This window comes from Bubalus bubalis, chromosome 13 (assembly GCF_019923935.1).
Source record: "Bubalus bubalis isolate 160015118507 breed Murrah chromosome 13, NDDB_SH_1, whole genome shotgun sequence".
NCBI lineage: Eukaryota > Metazoa > Chordata > Mammalia > Artiodactyla > Bovidae > Bubalus > Bubalus bubalis.
This window is the reverse complement of record NC_059169.1, coordinates 44,386,926-44,411,256: the sequence shown is the minus strand read 5'-3', so window position 1 is coordinate 44,411,256 and position 24,331 is coordinate 44,386,926.

The following is a 24,331-nucleotide window of genomic DNA, read 5'->3' as shown; positions in this document are numbered from 1 at the left end:
TCGGAAAGTCTCTGTTATAGTTCTTGGACAGATCAGTTTTATTTAGAAAATAAAGGAAAATACACCCTTGGGGCATGAGGGCATGCTGACCTAAAAGACTCAAAGAGGAGAGAGAGAGAGAGAGAGAGAGAGAGAGAGAGAGAGAGAGAATGAGCACGTCCGTGTAGGGGAGAGAGAGAGAGAGAACCCCAGCCCGTTGGCTCCTCTTTTTATGTTTTTTCCTCCCCCTGGGCCTGCCCTATGTAAATTGGGCTAGCCAGGAGTGCTGTTTTTTCTGCCTGAGGTCCTCACTCTGGTCCTCAGACCTTCCTTTGTTCTATTTTTGCGGGCTTTTCCCTTCCTTGTCTTTTAGTCACTGTCATTCTGGACTCCTGTTTCCTATTCTAACTACTAACAATATGGTTGCTCCACATATTATCAATTGTCTAGCCCATTTTGTCTCTGTCCAGATCAACAAGCTACATGCAGTGACAGTTCAACAAAGGTATATAAAACCACCTGACCACAGAAAATATCACTCATCCTTAGATGGACACCACTATAAGGCCTCTGAAGCTTGATACTAGCAAGAGGAGGGGGCCCAATGCCCCTCGCCCTCCCAGTTCAGCAGGAAGTAGCCAGAGAGACCTCAACACCCCATTCCTAAAGAATTGAGCCTCCCTATCTTGAGAGGGGAACGTTGGGTAGTTAGAATAGGAAAAAGGAGTCCAAGATGGTGATGGCTAAAATACAAAGAAAGGAAAAGTCCATGAAAAAAGAACAAAGAAAGGTCCGAGGACCAGAGTGAGGACCTCAGATTAAAAAAAAAAAAAAAAAAAAAAGCTCTCCTGGCTACCCCAGTTTACATAGGGCAGGCTCTGGGAAGAGGAGACAAATGTTTAAAAGGAGGAAGCCTAGAAGGATTGGGGCTTCTCTTCTCTTTGCGTCTTTTGGGCCAGCCTGCCCTCATGACTCGAGGATGTATTTCCTTTGCTTTCTAATTAAAACTGAGCTATAGCACTGGTCTGTCTGTTGCTTCAAATTTTTGCTGCACTGGGACGGAACCAAGGAAATTACACACTCCCCTGACTCTTCCATCACCTGCTTTCACTTTATCTCTGTCTCTTCATTGTTTCTGGAATTATTTCTTCACTCTTTTCCAGTAGCATATTGGGCAGCTACAGACCTGTGGAATTCATCTTTCAGTGTCATAACTTTTTGCCTATATCTCACAGTATAAAGATGTAGATTTAATAATTGCTTCAGTTACTTCCTACAAATTTTGATATGTGATATTCCAGTATTTTCTAGTTAGCATACTTCCTTTTTTGCTATAGATTCTTTCTTGGCTCAAGGATTATTTAGAAGTGTATTTCTAATATCCAAGAATGTGGGGATTTACCATGTGTTTTTTTATTATTTATAATTTAATTCACTATGATCAAGAAATCTTATCTGTGCAATTTCCTAGAAAATTTTAAAACTTATTTATGATAGAGTATTTGGCCTATTTTCCATTAAGTTTGAAAATATATTTATTTAGTCATTGTTGAGTACATTCATCTGTAATATCAATTCAATTTAGTTTGTTAATAGTGTCCTTCAGATCTTTGAGATCTTTTCTGTTTTTTGATTACTTGTATTAAATGCCAAAAGAAAAATATTGCAATCTTCAATTGAACTGCAGTTTCATCTACTTCTATTTAACTTATATCAATTCTTGCTTTATGTATTTTTAACATATGGTAATAGTTGCATACATATTTAGGATTGCTATATCTCCTTGATTAAGTAATGCTTTCATTCTTATAAAATGGTCCTTTATTTGTAGTAATGTTCTGTTTCTCAAACTCTGATTGATATGAATGTAACTCCATTAGCTGCTTTACATTTGGATTTTGCATCATATATCTTGGTTCCAAACTTTTACTTTTAACCTAGCTCTTTATATTTAATAATACTTTTTGGAATCTTCTTATATAGCTTTTTGATATTTATTTATAGTTTAATATTTTTATCTTATCATAATCTGAATGATATACATCCTTTAATGTGCATCCAGATGTGTTTAATGTCCCAGCATTTGGTCAAATGTGTGCATGTAAATGTCAGGATTATTCTTGTGATGTAGGTCTATGTGGGTGACAGTGGTTTTCAGTCATCTGTGTTTAGTGACTTTTTCAATTTGTTCTATCAATTACTGACAGATGGGTTTATAATGTATAACAACTTTTATGGCATTGTGTATATTTTCTTTTAATTCCATTGATTTTTTTGCAAGCATATTGAAGTTCTATAATTAGTCACATTTGCATATATGATTGTCTTCTTAATTAATTGACTTATTTATCATCATGAAGTGTCCTTTTTCTCTGTTAATATTTTTTGCTTGACATATGTGTTTCTTCTTATTAACATAGCACTCTGCACTTCTTTGCCTACTGTAAACATAGAAAAATTATCTTTTTACATCAATTTATTTTCATTATTATAGTTTTTTATTTAACATATGTCTCTAGTACATATTTACATATCAATTCTCTATAACATATTTTCAGTTTCTGCCTTTTAGTTGGTTTCTGTTGTTAATAACTGGGCTTCCCAGGTGGCACTAATGGGAAAGAACACACCTGCTAATGAAGAAGACATAAGAGACCCTTGTTCCATCCCTGGGTCAGGAATAACCCAGGAGAAGGGCACGGCAACCCATTCCAGTATTCTTACCTAGAGAATCCCATGGACAGAGGAGCCTGGCAGACCATGGTCCACAGGGTTGCACAGAGTCAGACATGACTGAAGCAACTTAGCACCCATGCACATTGTTAATAATCATTTAATATAATGATAAAGTATAGGCCCACTATTATATATTTTGCATCTCCTTTATTTTATGTCTGTTCTTTCTTAACGTTTTAGTTTACTAAATATATTTTTAAATATTTTAATTTTTATATTTTTTTAAATTATACTATTATCTGGCTTATTGTTTGTTCTGAGCATTAAAACATAATGAATATATCATCCATTAACTTTCTGGTTATTTGGATTTTATAATAGTTGACATAAATGCAGAAACCATACATGTCTATAGACTCCCCTCGTCATCCTCTATGCTATAACTCTCATATCTACTTAAATTATAAACCACACAAATAAAAGTTGTATTTCCCCTTGAAACTCCCATGTGTCTCTTAATGAAATTTAGCAGAAAATAACCATTTATACTTGCCTACATATTTACCATTCCTAATGCACTTTGTTTTCTCAAAAAAAAATCCAGATTTCCATTTGCTGCCATTTCTCTTCAAGATAAAGAATATAGTTTAGCCTTTTTTGTAGTACCAGTCTGCTCATAATGAAATACATTTGTTTTCTTTTAACTGAATATATTTTAAGCTGTATATATAATTTTAGACTGTGATTATGTTTTCTTTAAACAATTTATGAATATTCTTCCAATTTCCATACTCTTTTAGCATCTATATAGCTTCATATGAGATGGCTACCATACTTAAATTCTATCTACGAATGATGTGTTTTTATTTTCTTTTCTACTTTCAAAAAAAGTCTTTTTATCTTTATATTTTTAGTTATTTACATCTGATTTAGTTATTTAACTCTAATTTATTCATATTTATTCTTTTTTATTCTTCTATTGATTCTAATAGATATCATTCTCATTGCCATCTGGCTTACACTGTTTCTGATAAGTCAGTCATCAATATTATTTTTGCTCCCTGATATTTCTTTTCTACCTTCTTGCTTTCAGAATTTCTTATTAACTTTAGTTTTCAGCAAGTTGAACAAAATAACAAAATATGGCTGTATGCATTTTCTTTATATTCATTCATCTTTCATCTGCTGATCCTGTTGTTTGTTTAACTTCTTAAAACTATCAGATGTCATTTTAAATCAAATTTGAAAAAAAAAATTGGCCAGTTTTTCCTGAAATAGTTTCCTACTCCTATATTTCTCTCATCTAAGATTTCAATTACTGGAGATATTATCTCACAGTACATTGATGCATCTCTCCTTGCTTTGATCTGAATAACTTCTACTGAACTACCTTCAAATTCTATGACTCTTTCAATTGTAGGTCCAAAATGCTATTAATTCCCACTGAAGAATTAAAGTTTTCAGAAGTTTGCTTTATCTAGCTTCTTCTCTTATTGTTTCTTTGTTTTTCTTATTGACTATATCTTCAACCTTAAGTATGTTATTATTTAACATAATTACAGTTGTTTTGAAATATTTGCTTGCTTGCTATTATGAAATGAATGTTTGTGTCACCTCCCCCAAATTCATGTGCTGAAACCCTTAATCACCAGAGTGGCTGTATTTGGAGATAGGACTTCTAAGAAAGCAATTAAGGTTAACTGAGGTCTTGAAGAAGGGAGCCTGAATGAATAAGATTAGTGTCCTTATAAAAAGTGTTACCAGAGATCTCATTTTCTCTCTGCATGAATGTGCTAAGGAAAGGGCTGTGGGGAACCACAGAAAGAAAGTGTCTGTCTGAAAGCCAGGAGGAGAGACTTCACCAGAAACTAAACTGACTAGGTACTTGGTCTTGGTTTTCCACCTTCCAGAGCTGTGGGAAAATAAATGTTTATTGTTTAAGCCACCTAGTCTGATATTTTCTTAAAGCAGCTTGAGCAGAGTAGTCTATCTGCTTTCTTAATAACTAATTTATCTGTGTGTCTGCTTCTATTGACTGAATTTTTTATTAATCAATTACATTTTTTTCTTTCATATCTCATAATGCATGAGTATATTCAAAACAGAGTAGAGAATGTTCTGTATTGTTTTCTTTTTCTTACACTAAGTCTGAGAAATTTCCTATTTCTGGGATTAGGATGATAAGTTAATTACTCAGGTTCTTAAAGGTTTTAATTTCAATTTGAACCAAAGTTGAGCTATGACTGTGTGTGTGTGTGTGTGTGTGTGTGGGTGTGTGTTAGTCACTCAGTCATCTCTATAGACTATATAGCCCATAGACTGTAGCTCACTAGATTCCCCTGTCCATAGAATTCTCCAGGCAAGAATATCGGTATGGGCTGCCATGCCCTTCTCCAGGGGATCTTCCCCACTCAGGGACTGAATCTGGGTCTACCTGTATTAGCAGTCAGTTTCTTTACTGTCTGAGCTACCGAGAAAGCCCCCAAGGTAGTTATAAGCTATGATTATAACTAATTAAATTGACTACAACTATGACGCTTTTGAACTGTGGAGTTGAAGAAGACTCTTGAGAGTCCCTTGGACTGCAAGGAGATCCAACCAGTCCATTCTGAAGGAGATCAGCCCCGGGATTTCTTTGGAAGGACTGATGCTAAAGCTGAAACTCCAGTACTTTGGCCACCTCATGCGAAGAGTTGACTCATTGGAAAAGACTCTGACGCTGGGAGGGATTGAGGGCAGGAGGAGAAGGGGACGACAGAGGATGAGATGGCTGGATGGCATCACTGACTCGATGGACGTGAGTCTGAGTGAACTCCGGGAGTTGGTGATGAACAGGGAGGCCTGGTGTGCTGCAATTCATGGGGTCGCAAAGAGTCGGACACGACTGAGCGACTGATCTGATCTGATCTGATGACTATTTCAGCCTCAATCTGTTGTGTTGCTGCTACCTTTTTGGTTATGTCAGTATTTGACCTGGGATCTCAATTTAGATTTTTTTTTTTTAGTTTACTGATTTTCATTTGTATGAAATTTCAGCAGGAATCCATATTTTAAACACTCAGAATACATGTGACAATGTGATTCCTCCTTCCTTGCTACTTGCTTTCTTGACAAAATCAGGGGGATGAAATTAAGAGGACAACTGTATGCAAGCAAATTGTTTTGCATTGGGGCATTTCCCTATTATATTCATTCTGCCAATCTAAAGTATTTTTAAGTCTTTATTTCATTCTTCTCCTTCCTAAAAAGGCCACTTTTTTTCAGCTCATGTCTAGACTCTACACTTGCCTCCAGTTATGAAAGCTGCCATAGTTCTTTGTTCAACTATGATTGTTTTCAGCCTGAGCTATCTTAAAATACAAATTGTATTATCTTATACTAATTCTCTGTTCTTAACATTTATCGAGAAATACTGAGAAAAATCTTTGAAGGATCAATATCAATGAGATCTCAACCATGAAATCAATGTTGTATAAAGATAAGGCAAGAGAGAAAAATCTGTCAGTGGGCAATGTTTGGTAACTTTCAAAAGAGAAGGTGAGTGTTGGGAGTGAGTATCAGATTGTAATAGATTCAAGAGTGAGTGGAAAGTCAGAACCTCATCCATACCTCCAATAAATGATTCATGCTTGACAAGTCAATGATGGAATCTATTCCAGCTAAGAGAAACTGCTCTGCTTTTAGCTGCCTTATGAACTGCACAGATTTTAAGGAACCTTGTTATACAACTAACCAAGTCTAACATTAACATGTATGTGTTTTAGTTGCTCAGTTGTGTCTGACTCTTTGAGATCCCATGGATTGTAGTCCCCTAGGCTCCTCTGTCCATGGGATTCTCCAGGCAAGAATACTGGAGTGAGATGCCATTTCCTTCTCCAGGGGATCTTCCCTACCCAGGGATTGAACCCAAGTCTCCTGCACTGCAGGCAGATTCTTTACCATCTGAGCCACCAGGAAAGTCCATTAGCATATATACCATTTATCTATGGGTCTACGAATTGATTTATCATGAGGGATTTGGGCAAGAAGGAAGATGATGTCTAAATTGGACAAGTAATGCTCCTTCTGCCAAGGAATTACTCACAGTTAATGTCATGCATTAGGAGCTAAGAAGATGCACAAATAGAGACAGCAATATAATAGGTAATTTACAAGCTTTAGAATAAATCTAAGTTGTAAGTAAATTGAAGTTAAGATTAATCAGGGTTGGGATGGAGGGGAGGGAGGCTCAAGAGGGAGTAGATGTGTAAATATATATATATATATATATATATATATATATATATATATATCTGCATGTGTGTGTGTGTGTGTGTGTGTGTGTGCATGTGCTGCATGCCAAGTCACTTCAGTCATGTCTGACTCTTTGTGACCCTATGGACTGTAGCCCATCAGGTTCCTCTGTCCATGGGATTGTCCAGGTAAGAATTCTGGAATGGTTTCTACTGCTCTTATGTCTCTTGCATTGGCAGGTGGGTTCTTTACCACTGATGCCCTAGTGCCAGCTGGAGATATATATATATATATATATATATATATAAAAAACATTATGATTGATTTGCATTGTTGTACAGCAGAAATCAGTCCAACATTATAAAACAACTATTCTCCAATTAAAAAATTTTAAAAAGAAAGATTAAGTAGGGTCTATGATAACTCAAAGCAAAAATAAAAGGAAAGATCTAGATTAGCTAGGAGTATTAAAATGTAACAAACTTTAATTTTAATTATTATATATTTAATTATATTTGAATAAACAAATTTAATTAACAGAAACAAAAGAGGAAATCTATTGATTGATTAAACAAAACATAATATGAAAAAATGGCACAGGTAAATGTAGAAAAGTTAATTTCAATATTTTATCATCAGTTTTGTCAAGTGAGAAAGAAGTGTAATTTTTACATACTTTGGAATATTAGAATCATCAAGTTAGAACTTTGACAAAGTTCAAATAGAGTTGTAGTAATTAGTAAAGTAGTATCCGAGTGATTAGAAAAAGGAAATGGATATAAAGGGGCTACTGTTTTCTTTAAAAGTGAAAAAAAATGGATAGGCATTTATCCATGGCAAGTGGAAATTACCCATGTGGCCTACTTGCTTGGTTGAGTCTTACTGTGAAAGGTTATTGCCAATACTGTGTTCTAAAAGTTGCAATCAATATTTCCATTGTGTGAAATTATAATAGTCTATCCTGTTAAAGGTATCAGTTATGGCATTCAATTTTTTCACTGTTGATGTTATTGTCTTTAACATCTCTTCTCATTTAGTAACAAGTACCATTGGCTCTCCCTAGCCATAGGTTCTTCATCCTTAGATTCAAACAATCATGAATGGAATTTGAATCCATGGATATGGAACCTGTAAATATGAAGGACTGACTGTATTATGCCATTTTATATAAGACTTGAGCAACCACGGATTTTGGTGTCCGTGGGAGTGGGGCAGGGGCGGAGCAGTCTTAGAACCATACCAAGGGATACCTATATGTGAACTATTATGAAATATTATTGTTTGTATACCAGTAAAAGCTATGTGTGTGTGTATGTATAAAATCTGGCTCCCACAATAAAATTTTAAATATTTTGTCGTTACGTATTCATTAGTATTTCCTCTTTCATATTTTAATCTTTAATTTTCAGGAATTTTATTACTTTGATAATATATTTTACTTTACAGCTAAGCATTAATTTAGAACAAAAAAAGGAATAAATTGAAATACTCATATTTGTTTCTATTTATATATATGTTTTTAATTACTTTTCTAGAATTTTTTATTTTCAAGTTTGTACAGTAATTCTCCCTGTGCCTCTTCCAGCCTATATCTGTACTGATTTACCTAATATTTGTCTTATAAATGCAGTTACTTTTATTTCACCAAAGATTTATTCGTTTAATTATCCAAAGGATTTATTACAGAGATGTTTGAAATCAACTGTGAAAGACAATTATCAATTAGTTTCACTGGTTACTATACATGAACAGTTGAGTTTACTTTACTAGAACTGTTAAAATAACTTCTCCAATTAGGAAAGGTTATCAGAGAGTAACTTAAACCTGCTATAAATAGAGGAGAAATTGTTTACTGGCCAAGTGAATCAGAGAGAAAACAGAATTGCAGATTATGGTAAAATGTTTTTAATGTAATATAAATTCAGAACACTTAAAGAAACAACATGTACTGTTTAAAAATAAGCTTATTATATTGTGATTCTATATTTTACCAGTAACATTGCCATCAATACATCCTGCTCCTAAGAGTTCTTCTGTGCAACTAGCTTGCTTTTCATGATCCTAGGTCTTTATTTCTCACCCAATTGTTTAATAGCATCGTGTAGTTTGGGGTTGTTTTTAGCAATGCCCATTGAAATAAAAACAAAGTACTTATGTTTTTGTTTTTTTAATTTTATTAACTTTACAATATTGTATTCGTTTTGCCATATATCAAAATGAATCTGCCACAGGTATACATGTGTTCCCCATCCTGAATCCTCCTCCCTCCTCCCTCCCCATACCATCCCTCTGGTCGTCCCAGTGCACCAGCCCCAAGCATCCAGTATAACTGATCTTCTGTCTATATAGAGCCAGAGATTGGCAAATATACAAACAAAGAGAGACACAGAAGAATAAAATTTTTAAAGTGCCATCATCCCTTTTGCTTTTATTTTTCAGGGCAAGTCCATCCGTTACCTCAGCAATAACTCTATACACACTTATTACTATGCTGCTGCTGCTACTGCTAAGTCGCTTCAGTCGTGTCCAACTCTGTGCGACTCCATAGACGGCAGCCCACTAGGCTCCCCCATCCCTGAGATTCTCCAGGCAAGAACACTGGAGTGGGTTGCCATTTCCTTCTCCAATGCATGAAAGTGAAAAGTGAAAGTGAAGTCGCTCAGTCGTGTCCAACTCTTCACGACCCCATGGACTGCAGCCTACCAGGCTCCTCCATCCACGGGACTTTCCAGGCAAGAGTGCTGGAGTGGGGTGCCATCGCCTTCTCCAATTACTATGCTACATCCTCTCAAAATTCCCATCTGTATAAGTGACTAATTAGTCTTCATTAACTTCTCCCAAAGCCTTATACACAGGATTTAAATTGTGACTCAGTCAGATGACCTGAGTTAAAATTCTGCCTATGTCAGTTATTAATACTACTAGTGAGGATTGAACAGGTTTTTCATCTCATTGTGCTTTATTTATCTCATCTGTGGTGACTATGCTTCTTTCAAACTACTGCTAGATTCAATGAGTTAATAGTTTAGAAGATTTTAAAAAGTAATTGGTACATAGTAAAAATTACAAAAGCATTAGTAATGAGTTTCATGTGTTCCATTTATACAATGGTGGTGTTTTGTTTTTCTGATTTTTCCCTCATCCTTTCTGAAATGATGCCTGATGACATAAATACTTGCCTTTTGTATAAACAAAAAGACCTTTTGCTTATCTATTTTTGTGCGGTGGCATGCATGCAGAAATTTATTCTAGCAGTATGTGTGTGCTTAGTTGCTCAGCCGTGTTGGACTCTTTGTGACCCTATGAACTGTAACCTGCCAGGCTTTTCTGTCCATAGGGATTCTCCAGGCAAGAATACCAGAGTAGGTGCCAGGCCTTCCTTCAGGGGATCTTCCCAAGCCAGGGATGGAAACAAGGTTTCCCTCATCACAGGCAGTTTCTTTGCTGTCTGAGCCACTAGGGAAGCCACTTTATCACTATAGGATCTATTCTATTATCTATATACTTGTCAATAGTTGAACATCATGTGTTATAGACACTGTTTTTCAAGGTTATCATGGTTTTTCTTAAATGTGACTGATATTGGAAATGACCTATTCCTCTAAGTGTAATTTAGTTAGCTGGGGCTCCCTGGATATGTGGTAATTGTGAAAAACTTGACAATCTCCAAATTGACAATGTTTAAGAGTCTAGACAATGATTTCATGAAAGCTATTTCCTCATAGCCAGCCAGTACTTTGTTCTACATTTCCATTTTTCACATCAGTTCTTTTCCACTGAAATTATACTAATTTCTGATATCAGTCCTTTCAGTCATGTCTAAAAACTGTCCACTTCAATTAAATATCTAATGAGTTTTGGAATTTATTGAAAATTTAGTTGTTACGAGGAAGGAGTTCATGTCATTTACAGCATTCCACTATCTTCTGTGTCCAAGTCCTAGTTTTCCATATCTTTCCTTTTTCTCTGAGGCAACAAAATAAATCCTCCCTTGATTCATGCACAGAAGTTCAAGCTTTCTTAAGAGCTGGTATTCTACCCCAGTTAATCTTGGCAAAGAAGATTCAACTGAGATAGGCCTCTTCTTGTGAGGAAGATTCATACTTGCTGTTAAGATGAACAAACAAACAAAACTCTTTTTTTCCTGACCTGTTCCATAAATTAGCACTGCTTCAGAGTTCATAAATCCCATTCACTGTATTAGACTTTCTCAAGCCACACCATTCAAAATGGCCGGCCTTGATGGACACACTGGATAACTTTGTACCTTTGCCAATAAAGTACAGGAATATGAAGATTTATCAGGGTCCTACAGAGAGTCTTGACAAATAAAAGCTACAAGAAAGCTCAGCCCTAGAGAAAAAAAAAAAAAAAGGTCCACTGAGCAAGGATGCCAGTAATACAGGCCAAGAGTCAGTGGATCTGCTGTGAGGCAACAGGGTGACTGAGTAAGTAGCTGAGAGAAGAGGAAAATGATGACTTATACTTTTCGGTCATGGAATACTCTGACTTTCTGATAGCCAGTGTATGAGCTTTTGGTCTCCGGAAAGTAGGATGACAATGACTAAAGGGAGATTCCAAAAGTGGGAATAGATAAGGAAGCCCTAGAGGAACTCTTGCTGCAAATTATTCTGATTGGAGTTAAAGCTCCAGGGAAAAGAACAGGAGCTTACTCAACCAAGGAAGTCTTAGAACTCTGTTCTTTAAGAAACAGTTGAAATGAGGGAGCAAGGTTAAATCCCATCCACTGTATTAAACTTCTTCAGATGTCTTCTGTCTTAGACTGTGTCAAGAAGAATACTGTGGACCAGTCAATGAAATATTGCAGGACAAATGATTTCCTCATAATGAGACATTTATTGTTCATCCTACATTCAATTGGGAGTACACTTTTTCTCCCACTTTTATATATTCTATTCAGTAAATAGAGCCACCAAAGTATCTAAGTCTGACCAATTAAGCAACTTATTGTTATTATTTTTTTTAGACACAGTGATTAGATGAGTTAGAATTCTCTCTAATATTTGTCATTTATCAATAATGATATTTTTGTGAACCTACCACTTAATGACAATAGCAATTTCTTATTCAACGTAAGCAAGACTAAGTTGGTTTTCTATTATTTGCAACTGAAAGATTCCTGATTAATTCATCCTTCAATTACAGCTAATAAAAGTCTATGATATGGCACAACATTGCAGACTATATTAGTGTTCAGCTTTCATTTTAGCTTCATCTTTCTTCATGAGTCAAATAAGTATTACCATAATCTATAGCATAGCTCAATGTCTTTAAAAGTATAAGATGTGGGTTCATTACTACTAACAAATTGAACTACTAAATGTTATGTTATATCTCAATTAAAAGACAGGACTAAGTTCTAATTATAAATGAAGCTAAGTAAATGTTACATTAAGGGCTATATGTTAGAAATGGATTTGAAGAGTTAATCATTTTATATTATACATGACTTTATTTATAGTTGAATGACACGGAATCCAATAAGTTAACATAACACTGAAAAAACAAATGATACATGCTGAGAAACATCAAAAGTAGTAAAACCAGAACTTCACTCTTAATGATTATGTGACTGTTTTATTTAAATTTAAATATTTTTAATATTTTAAGTGTTTCATTCACCCACTCTCTCAAAATAATTACTACTAATCTCTTTATTTTCTTTATTTTATATTTAGTTCTCATATCCAACCTATTACCTATTACCAAATTCTGGAATTTCTATCCTCTCTGTAGAACTTTACTTCAACTTATGTAAGCGCCCTTTGATTCTGGAGGTGGTATGGCTAGAAGGACCTTGGTCCTTGTCTTCTTTGAAGAGAGCATTCAGCAAAAAAGACCAAGGCTCTGAAATAGAGACAGTTTTTAAGAGAGGTACATGTGGAAAAGCAGAGGCAAACTGGAGTGAGTTGTACACAATAGGGTTGGCTTCAGTTGCTTAGATGGGGTAGCTTTCCAGGTTGTCTTTGGCCAGTCATCTAGCTTGGGCTTTCATCTAATAAGGGCTCAGTGCTCCTGCTGATCAATAGGAGGCCAGCTGCAGACATTCAGCCTGGGCCCTATCTGTCTCACTTTCTCTACTGCACTGTTGTCCCTGCCCTGTTCACTCTCCATCCAGCACTCAGAACTTATTTTTGATTTTAAATGCATGTCATATTATATCATTCATTAGCTAAAATGTGCTCAATAACTTTTTATTGCCCTGAGACTAATATCTATTAATATATTCCCTTAAATAATCTACATGATTTGCACATTTTAATGTATTTTTGTCTCATCTCTCCCTTGTCTTCTACACTCCAGACATAGGGGCCTTCATGTAGTGATATGAAAATCAAGTTCTTCCCTATCTTGGGATCAGCACACAAGCAGTTTTCTATCTTGAGCATGCTTCTTCTAACCTCTTCACCTAATTAACCATGTTCAGATCTTAGTTTGTATATCATCTCCTCAGGACATACCTCCATTTGATTCTGAACTACATTACGTCCCCACATTCTATGCTCTCTGAAAACTGTAAGCCTCTTTGTACCAGTAATATGACTTCTATCTATTTATTTGTTGTTCATAATATATCCATCTTTCCAACTAGAATATGAGCTTACTGATGTCAGGAATTATGTCTATCTTTTTTAATGTTATATCTCAAATACTGAGTACAGTAGTTGGCACATGGTAGACATTCAATAAATAATATTTTTAATTCCAAAATGAATGAATGCTTACTCTATCACTGTTGGATAATGTAATTTTAAGTGTGGTCTAGCTACAGGGAGCAGAATTTTATAGCTAAACTCATTTCAAAATTTTGCATTCTCATTTATTCAACCACTTATTATAAATCAATACACTTATATTCTGTTTTATGTACTTCATGCTTTATGAACTTCCCAGACTGAAGCATTATCTGGGGCATGGTCAACCTTGGGTCAGTAACTTAAACAATTTTCTCAGCCTCAAGACTCAAACTATGTACAATGGTAAATTCCCCAAGTTGGGTACAAACGTGTGTGGACTATTCTCAATGGCTAGCTACCAGCCTAGGTTGAAAGTTAGCCTTCTTATTGAACATTTATTCTAAACTCTATGGTATAGTATAGAACAGGTAAAATTTACTCTGATTGTTTGGAACATTTAAAAACTTGTTAGAATGTAACCTTTTAGAATTCTGCAATCTAAGTATAAAGGGATTTTCCCACAGCTGCTTAGACAGAAAGAAAAGCTGACTAACAAAGGAATTTTCTTTAAAATTTTTATGTTTTTTTCTCAGACTCTGGGAACTAAATGAGAATAGTTTAGCATCTACCAACTAATGATAAAAAGGGTCAGAAATCTAAAACTGTATAACTGGTCAACAGTTAAGATAATATTTACCTGTCATTGTTAAAGAAACCTATATGCAAGAACTCAAAGCATATTTCATTCATACATCCTGTCTAAAGAGAATACTTGGAAAAATATACTAGCACAAATTCTTCCTGAAACTACAGACTAAGGAAAATAAAGTTGTAAATAGCAAAAACTTTATTATATATGCATATATACACACATACATATACACACATATATAGTGTATGTGTATATACATATATATGTATGTGGGTATTTGTATATATGCATTTACATATACAGTGTATATTTACATATATAGTGTATGTACATATGAGTTAAAGTCCCACATGTCTATGGAATGTATAATATAATCATTAAATATGCATTCCTAACACATTATTTGGAGAAGGCAATGGCACCCCACTCCAGTACTCTTGCCTGGAAAATCCCATGGACAGAGGAGCCTGGTGGGCTGCAGTCCATGGGGTCACTAAGAGTCGGACACGACTGAGCAACTTTACTTTCACTTTTCACTTTTATGCATTGGAGAAGGAAATGGCAACCCACTCCAGTGTTCTTGCCTGGAGAATCCCAGGGACGGGGGAGCCTGGTGGGCTGCCGTCTATGGGGTCACACAGAGTCGGACACAACTGAAGCAACTTAGCAGCAGCAGCAGAAGCAGCAGCAACAACACATTATTGACTGGGGGATTTTTGCAGAACCTAACACCTGTGGTATTAATACACCTCTGATCAATAATGTATTAAAATAAAATAATGGGTTAAAATAAAAATCACATACTGGAGAAAGGTGTGTACTATTAGAATATTATAAATGCAAGCAGATCTTTTCAGAGATTTCAACCACAATTACTCAACTGATTTCCTTTTAGAGCTTCTGAAAATTATACCTGTTCAACTAGATATACTAAAACTGAATCTCTTAGGAGTGGGCCAGGCATGTTTGTTTTGTCATCTTAACTCCTCCACTGTATCACCAATCTGGTTTTTTTTTTTTTTTTTTTTTTTTTTTGCCAATTTTGTGATCTGTGCAAATTGACATAAATCCACACTTATGAACCATAGCTCTAACTGGTTTTATGTGCTATTTGGCTTGTCTTTCCAAGTTGCTCCCTGGTGATAATCCGAGTCTACCTCTTCTCCAGTTGTGTGCAGGGTCTGGTGGTCCTTGTCTCTCTCATTCTTCAACCACTTGTATAACTTCATAGTCCACTTACGTTCAGCATGTCTCTGGTTGAAATTCACAAATATTTTTGATATTGTCCAGGGCTATCATTCTCTAATCTTTAAGTAGATGTAGTAAACACTATTCCCTTAGATTTCAAAACTTCTATGTTAAGATTTAAGTTTTAAGACTAAAGAGACTTTGGACTATATTCTAGGTCAATAAGCTAAGTGGAAACAAAGAGACAAGAATAATCCAACTAGTTTGGCAAACTAGGAGGCATTTCTACAGTAGCTTTATCTCCATTTTCATACCTTTCCATCTCAAGAACAGTAGTAACTAACACTTACTTTGTACTCTCTCTGAGCCAAGCTAGGGTATACTAACATTCATGTGTGCTAAGTCGCTTCAGTTGTGTCTAACTCTTTGCAACCCTAGGGACTATAACCTGCCAGGCTCCTCTGCCAATGGGATTCTCCAGGGAAGTATACTGGAGTGGGTTGCCATGCCCTCCTCCAAGGGACTCCCGACTCAGGGATCGAACTCACATCTCCTGCAGCTCCTACATTGCAGGTGGATTCTTTACAACTGAGTCACTGGGGAAGTCCAGTGTTTACTAGATGCCCAGTTAAATTTTCATTTCAGATATACAACAAATTTATATTTAATATAAGTGTGTGTGCCTCAGATATTTCATGGGACATAACTAAAATATTATTTGCTGTTTATCTGGAATACAATTTTAATTAATTGACCTATATTTTTATTTGCTAAATCTGGCAACCCTATGTCAAGCTCTATTACAAAACAATACAAGGAAGCAGTGATAGAACAGAAAAGTAGAAAAGTCTATAGTCAGAATAATCAATCCACATGTCTATTTTGGTTATAGTGATGATGGATGATGGAGTTTTCACATGTGTCTCTGGGTTAATGAGAGATATATTGCCGTATCTAATTTTTGTTTAATACAACAGATTTGGAAAGTTAAAATAGAGAAAGGAACAAAGCAAATGACAAAGAACAAATTTTTATAATTATGTCTGGAGAGTCAAAATTAAACTAAGACAAAACGCACCTTAGCTTTTAAAGATGTTCCTGCATCTATTAGAATAAGTCTAAGCCATTGTGTATGAGGCTTGTTCCAAGTGATTGACTATAAATTTGGAAGCTTATAACTGAGGCTAAAACTCTCTATACCAGGAAAGGGTGTTGTGAACCTATTCCTAAATTCATATGGGTCAAGATAGCTAATAAATTTTTAACAATTTTTTTTTTCATTTTCAGTTCTTCAGCATATTCTTCTGTTCAAGGGAAGTGCTAAAAATAAAGCAGGACTTCCCTGGTGGTGCAGTACATAGGAATCCACCTACAACAGAATCCCTTGTACACATTCCAATAAAGCATTCAAAGAGTGATATTGGTTTAAAAATACCATTTCTTGTCCCAGCATAAAAGCCCAAGGGAAAGGAAGTTCAATCTTTTTTTTTTTTTTTTCCTTGACGCTAAAACTCTAAAGCTTCAGGAAATTTCTTTATTACTTAGTACTGTATGTTCTAATCAAGCATAAAACAGGAAAGTGACTACTATCAAAGGACCCATAAAAAGAGTTTATGATGTTTCAGAATCAGACAACATAAAAAAGGACATATTCAAATTAGAAACACTATTATAAAGTGTGATTCTATAAGGAATCTCCATAACGGTCTTAATAATGTGATTAAAGAGATAAAGTAATAGCAATATACACAAGTACTAATTAGAACATTGAAACTATTACGCCTCATGTGGGAGACAAGTCATAAAATTCAAAGAATATTTGTAAGAAACACTATCAGACTGTCTTTTAAGTTTTTTAGTGCCTGAGGCTGATTTTGTGAACTTGTGGTATGAGTTGAAAATGTTTAAGAGAATTCAACTGGGCTAATAATGCATGCTTATTTTAGAATCTCATTATAATATAAAAATTAATTTAAAGCTATAATTTTCTCCACTAGATTCAATGGCACAGTTTATGTAAAATCTAAAAACTGGTCCAAATTCCACAATATTCCAGACAACAAAACTACACTTAAAAAAAAATTTGTCTACTATTACCATGCAGCCATAAATTTCTTGAGGCTAGAAGTGATGATAAATAGGACTAGTTCTATAATTAAGACATGCTTAGAACAATACATTTATTGTATTATCAATTTTTTAAAATTTTATTTAAAAACTGCATCTAAAGTAAGCACATAACATAAAATATAGAAAATGTAGTTGAAAATATTATTTGAGAAGTTCAGAGCAAAGGAAAAACAAAAATACAAATCCAGGGTTTCTATGTAGTCATTTCTTAACATGGGGGCATAGCTTATGCTATCTACTTTATAGAAGTTAGAGTAAGAGAAATATAGTCAATGAAATCACTTTCACTAATAATAGCTGATATCCTGACAAAAAGCGATAATTCCTTAATTGGGTAAACTTTTATTTTCAATACATATTATACTTTTCTCCAGGAGGCTCTAATTTCACACAGTAAACATTTGAAAAACTTGGAGGAAAAGGAACCTATATTAACTTTCTTTCTTGCTTTAGCCAATAGACTTCTTAGTAAAAGGGGCTTTTTTTTTCTTTTTACCCTAAAACATCTATTAACAATACCCAGAGAAGACTTTCCTCAAAAGGCATTTGGAAAGCCTGAATTAAATTATTCACAATTGCCAGAAGGAGAAACAAAGTAGTACTCAACAAAGGCTGAGACATCTGCAATGACAAGCAGAAATTTCACTTGTATATTTATATAAAGATGATAAAGCAACATATAGGTAGTCCCTAACTTACAATGGTTCAGTGTATGATTTTTTGACTTTACAAGTGGTGAGAAAGCTATACACATTCAGCAAAAACCATACTCTGGATTTTGAATTTTGATCGTTTCCCTGACTGGAGACATGCAGTATGAAACACTCTCCGAATGGTAGGCAGCAGCTGCAAGTCACAGCTCCCCATTAGCCATGTGATCATGAGGATAAACAGCCTATACACTAACAATCATTCTGTACCCACACAACCTTTCTGTTTTCCACTTTCAGTAGAGTATTCAATAAATTACATGAGATACCCAACACTAATAAAATCGGTTTTGTGTTAGATGATTTTTTCCAACTGTGAACTAATGTCAGTGTTCTGAGCATGTTTAAGGTAGGCTAGACTAAACTATGACATTAAGTTGTTATGCGTATTAAATGCATTTCACTCACAATATTTTAAACTTATGATGAGTTTATTGGGCTTTAACCCTATCTTAATTGAGGGAAGATCAGTACTTAATGATAGTCTCAAGGAGCCAATTCCAGAACAGACTGAAGTGTTTTATAATGGAGGTTAGACTGAAATTCTCATAGCATTTGCAATTATAGCAAAGATTTTCACAGACTTCTTTTAATAAGAGCTTTCAAAATAGTCAATAATGTAAAAACTGAGTGAAAGTCATCAAAAGCAATATTAAGAGAAGCAAAATAATGAAGATCATGTTGTAAAGTTGCTGCTAGACTTGAACAAAGTGGAGAAAAATAAACTTTATGGCACACATAGATTTAAAGGCTAGACTGCATGTCCATCAGGCTGACCACTATATACTGCATTTTTCTAAACCATGGAGATAAATAAAGGTGATTTAGTTCCCCATCAGCTGGTGTATGTGGCTGGTTAATAATGGACTGATATGCTTTAAAGTCAATTCATCCAGAGATAGAGCTGTTGAGGAGTCTGATAAAAATATTTTTTCTGAACAGAAAGGCCACATACTGGCATTCAGACTTCATAACTTATTCAACTTCACTCATCAGCAAGGTTGTGGTGATGATTAAATGGTGTAAAAGTGTGTGCCTAGAAAGTAGCAAATGCTGTGAAGGTTTTTTATTAATAATGATGATGATGGTGATGATGATGGTGATGATGACAATGATGGTGATGGTGTTGATGACAGTGGAGATATAAATAACCTGAAACACAGACAAGATTTCAACTAAAAATTATATTCTAAATATCTTGTCAATTTCAGACAAAAAGGGAAATTTTTTTCATGTAGATGAATAATTTACCATCATGGCACAGCGGTGATCTTAGATGTCTCTGTATAGGTCACACAGGCCAAACTCAATAGCATTCTCAACCAAGACTCAGTGGGTATCCTCTGATTCTTCCAGGAACGTGTTCATAGGCAGATCTGTGAGAAAGTATCACAGGACCATTTCACATCTACCGCTATATCTCCTGGGAGGCTCCCTCTCATACACGAGACTGCCATGAGGCACTTTAAGGTGTAGAAATTTACATCTCCTGTATAAAACCACTTCACTGTAGGCTAGAATTATCTTCTTGATGACTGAGAAAATCGCTGGCTCATGACACCAGCTATCTGGTGCCTCTGGTTGAATGTTGTTTTCTGGTGATCTAAGTCCTGAACACCATGCTTATCTTACTTATACTCTCTGTGTAAGTGATAAACTACCTAAAGCCATTTGGTCAAGTTATCACCTTCCAAGTTGCATATATGGAATTTTGGCAAAGCTACCTAGCAGCATCAGTGGTCACTGATACTTACAGACTACTTGACTTCTTGACAAGGCAAAGAATTCACCCCAACTTAGGATAGCTGTGTAACAAGATGAAAATTCTGCAGTATATTGAGCAAAATGAAAACCTATTGTCTGTATAAATGACATAATATGTATTTATAACAATTACTTGTAAAACAGCTCACATCATTATGTTGATAGAATAATGATAGGATAGTTAATAAAGTAATGATAGAAACAGTAATGATAATAAAATATTTAATATTTACAAAATATGCTCTGCTAAATCTTTAACATGCACTATTTTATTTCATAATAAACACAATCACAAGGGTTATTATTAAATGGCATAAAAAATAACACAGGGTCAGACAGCTAGCAACTTGCTGGCAGTGTACAAGCCCAAGCTATCAGACTTCATTGTTCTTGAGGTTAAAGAATATATTTCATCATTTCCCAGAATGTATTGAGCAGTTTTAACAGAACTTAATTGAAGAGATCATTTACTAAATAACTTCATGATTATGAAAAGGCAAAGAATTGAATACTAAAACACACTGCTAAGTTTGGGATTAATTGAGGCATTTAAACACAATTATTAAACTCTTGGACTTCACTAAAAATGGACAGATATATACCATATGTCCTTATTTATCATTCACTTCTCTACATATTCTGATCTTCTATCAGAAGAAGCATATGCCACAGTAAACATGAAAGGATCACGCTGGGATTTTCTAACAGAGTCTTTATTTAAATTATAATTTTGGTGTACTGCCAGATGACCATCTGCCTTATATACTAATTAGACCTGTACCATTTAAAGCATACAACTTAAAGATATTATGTGAAAAGTAAATTTATGGCTTGATTTTTTTTTCTAATTTGAGAAATATTTTATCATACTAATAATGCTATTTTAAATATGCATTATACAGCGTGTTAGAATAGAAAAGAAATTGACACGTAAGAAGAATGTATTAAGTGCAGTTTTATTTTTTAAGTAAAAATTTCAAACAAGCTAAATAGATATACCCAAAGTTCAGGACTTATGTGGAAAACTTTATTCTGCAAAGCGGTTCAGTTACTTTCAATTCACTGTGTGTGTGTGTGTGTGTGTGTACGTGCTCTGTAAATTCAACTCTTTGTGACCCCAAAGACTATAGCCTGCTAGGCTCCTCTGTTCATGGGATTTTCCAAGAAAGACTACAGGAGTGGGTTGCTAGGGGATCTTTCCAAACCAGTGATCTAACCTGCATCTCTTGCCGTTCCATCATTGGCAGGTGGATTCTTTACCACTGCGTCACCTGGGAAGACTTGTAAGTGTATAGTTGTATATCATTAGAAGCATGCTGCTGCTGCTAAGTCCCTTCGGTTGTGTCCGACTCTATGAGACCCCATAGACAGCAGCCCACCAGGCTCCGCCATCCCTGGGATTCTCCAGGCAAGAACACTGGAATGGGTTACCATTTCCTTCTCCAATGCATGAAAGTGAAAAGGAAAAGCAAAGTCGTTCAGTCGTGTCTGACTCTTTGCAATCCCATGGACTGCAGCCTACCAGGCTCCTCCGTCCATGGGATTTTCCTGGCAAGAGTACTGGAATGGGTTGCCATTCCCTTGTCCACATTAGAAGCATCAGTTCAGTTCAGTTCAGTTCAGTCGCTCAGTCGTGTCCAACTCTTTGCAACCCCATGAATCGCAGCACGCCAGGCCTCCCTGTCCATCACCAACTCCCAGAGTTCACTGAGACTCATGTCCATCGAGTCAGTGATGCCATACAGCCATCTCATCTTTTGTCATCCCCTTCTCCTCCTGCCCCCAATCCCTCCCAGCATCAGAGTCTTTTCCAATGATTAAGCTCTTTACATGAGGTGGCCAAAGTACTGGAGTTTCAGCTTTAGCATCATTCCTTCCAAAGAAATCCCAGGGCTGATCTCCTTCAGAATGGACTGGTTATATGGTAGCAAAATTTGAAAGCATTATTACCATCTAAATATAGTGCTGTTTATTGATATCATTTTTTCCTGGGTGAGTTTTGATAGTTTATACCTCTCAAGGCATTTAAACATGCCAAATATATTTGTATAATATCATAATATTCCCTTTTTATTGTTTTTAATATCAGTAGGATATGACTGTGCAGATCACAACAAACTGTGGCATATTCTTAATGAAATGGGAATACCAGACCACATTACCTGCCTCTTGAGAAACGTGTATTCAGGACAAGAAGCAACAGTTAGAACTAGACATGAAACAAAGGACTGGTTTCAAATTGGGAAAAGAGTACATCAGGCTGTATATTGTCACCCAACTTATTTAACTTCTGTGCAGAGTACATCATGTGGACTTACAGGATGGATGAAGCGCAAGCTGGAATCAATATTGCCAGGAGAAATATCAACAACCTCACATATGCAGATGATACCACTTTAATGGCAGAAAGTGAAGAGGAACCACACAGCCTCTTGATGAAGCTGAAAGAGGAGAGTTGAAAAAGCTGGCTTAAAACTCAACATTAAAAAACTAACATCATGTCATCTGGTCCTATCACTTTATGGTAAGTAGATGGGGAAAATGTGGGGGAAAAAAAGACGCCTGGTCCTTGAAAGAATAGCTATGAAAAACCTAGCCAGTGTATAACAAAACAGAGACATCACTTTGCTACAAGGACCATATAGTCAAAGTTATGGTTTTTACAAAGTAGTCATGTATGGCTGTGAGAGTTGGACCATAAAGAAGGCTGAGCACTAAAGAATCAGTGCTTTCAAACAGTGGTGCTGGATAACACTCCTGAGAGTTTTGTTTGTTTTTCAAATTTTTATTTTTTAAATTGCTTTCAAGTGTGTTAGTTTCTTCTGAACAACAATGTGAATCAACTACATATGCCCTCACTCCTGAGCCTCCCTCCCACCCTCTCATCCTGTACTTCTAGGTAATCACAGAGCATTAAGCTGAGCTCCCTGTGTTATATAGCAGTATCCCAGTAGCTGTTTATTTTACACATGGTAGTGTATATATATCAGTATTCCTCTCTCAATTAGTCCTACCCTCTTCCTCCCCCAGTCTGTTCTGTTCTCTGCATCTACATTTTTATTTCTGCCCTGCAAATAGGTTCATTGGTACCACTTTTCTAGATTCCATATATATGCATTAATATATGACATTTGTTTTTTCTCTTTCATCCACATCAGTACAAATGACCAAATTTCATTCCTTTTTATGGCTGAGTATTATTTCACACACATATATATATATATATATATATATATATATATATATACACCACAAATTCTTTATTCATCTATTGATAGACATTTTGGCTGCTTCCATGTCCTGGATGTTGTAAAGAGTGCTGCAGTGAACACTGGGGTAAATATGTCTTTTTTAATTATGGTTTTGTCAGGGTATATGTCCAGTAATGGGATTGCTGGCTCATATGGTAGTTTTGTTTTTAGTTTTTTAGGAAACTCCAGGTGAATGCTATCAAACATTTTGAGAAGAGCTAATACCTATCCTTCTCAAACTCTTCCAAAAAATTCCAGAAGAACATTCCTAAACTTATTCTATGAGGCCACCATCACCCTGACACAAAGATATTACAAAAAAAAAGAAAATTATAGCTAATATCATTGATGAACATAGATGCAAATATCTTCAACAAAATGCTAGCAAACAGAATTCAACAACATATTAAAAGGATCATATATCATGATCAAATGGGCTTTTTCCCAGGGATGCAAAGAATCTTAAATATATGCAAGTCAATCAATGTGATACACCATATTAACAAATTAAAGGATAAAAAACACATATGCATCTCAATAGATGAAGAAAAAGCTTTTAACAAAGTTCAACACCCATTTATGATAAAAACTTTCCAGAAAGCGGGGATAGAGGGGACCTACCTCAACAAAATAAAGGCCATATATAACTAACCCACAGCAAGCATTATTCTCAATGGTGGAAGTAGGATGAGGGTTCAATCCCTGGGTCAGGAAGATCTCCTGGAGGAGGAAATGGCAGCCCACTCCAATATTTTTGCCTGGAGAATCCTGTTGACAGAGGAGCCTGGCAGACTACACTCCATCTGATAGCAAAGAGTAAAATATGACTGAAGCAACTGAGAAGCAGGAGCAACAAGACAAGGGTGCCCACTCTCACTTCTTCTAGTCAACGTATGTTTGGAAGTCTTAGCCTTGGCAATCAGAGAAGAAAAGGAAATAAAACGAATCCAAACTGGAACAGAAGAAGTAAAACTGTCATTGTTTGATGCATATTTAGTTATATGATCCTTCTGCTTCAGATGTTAGGCTCCTTGGATCGCTAAAGATACA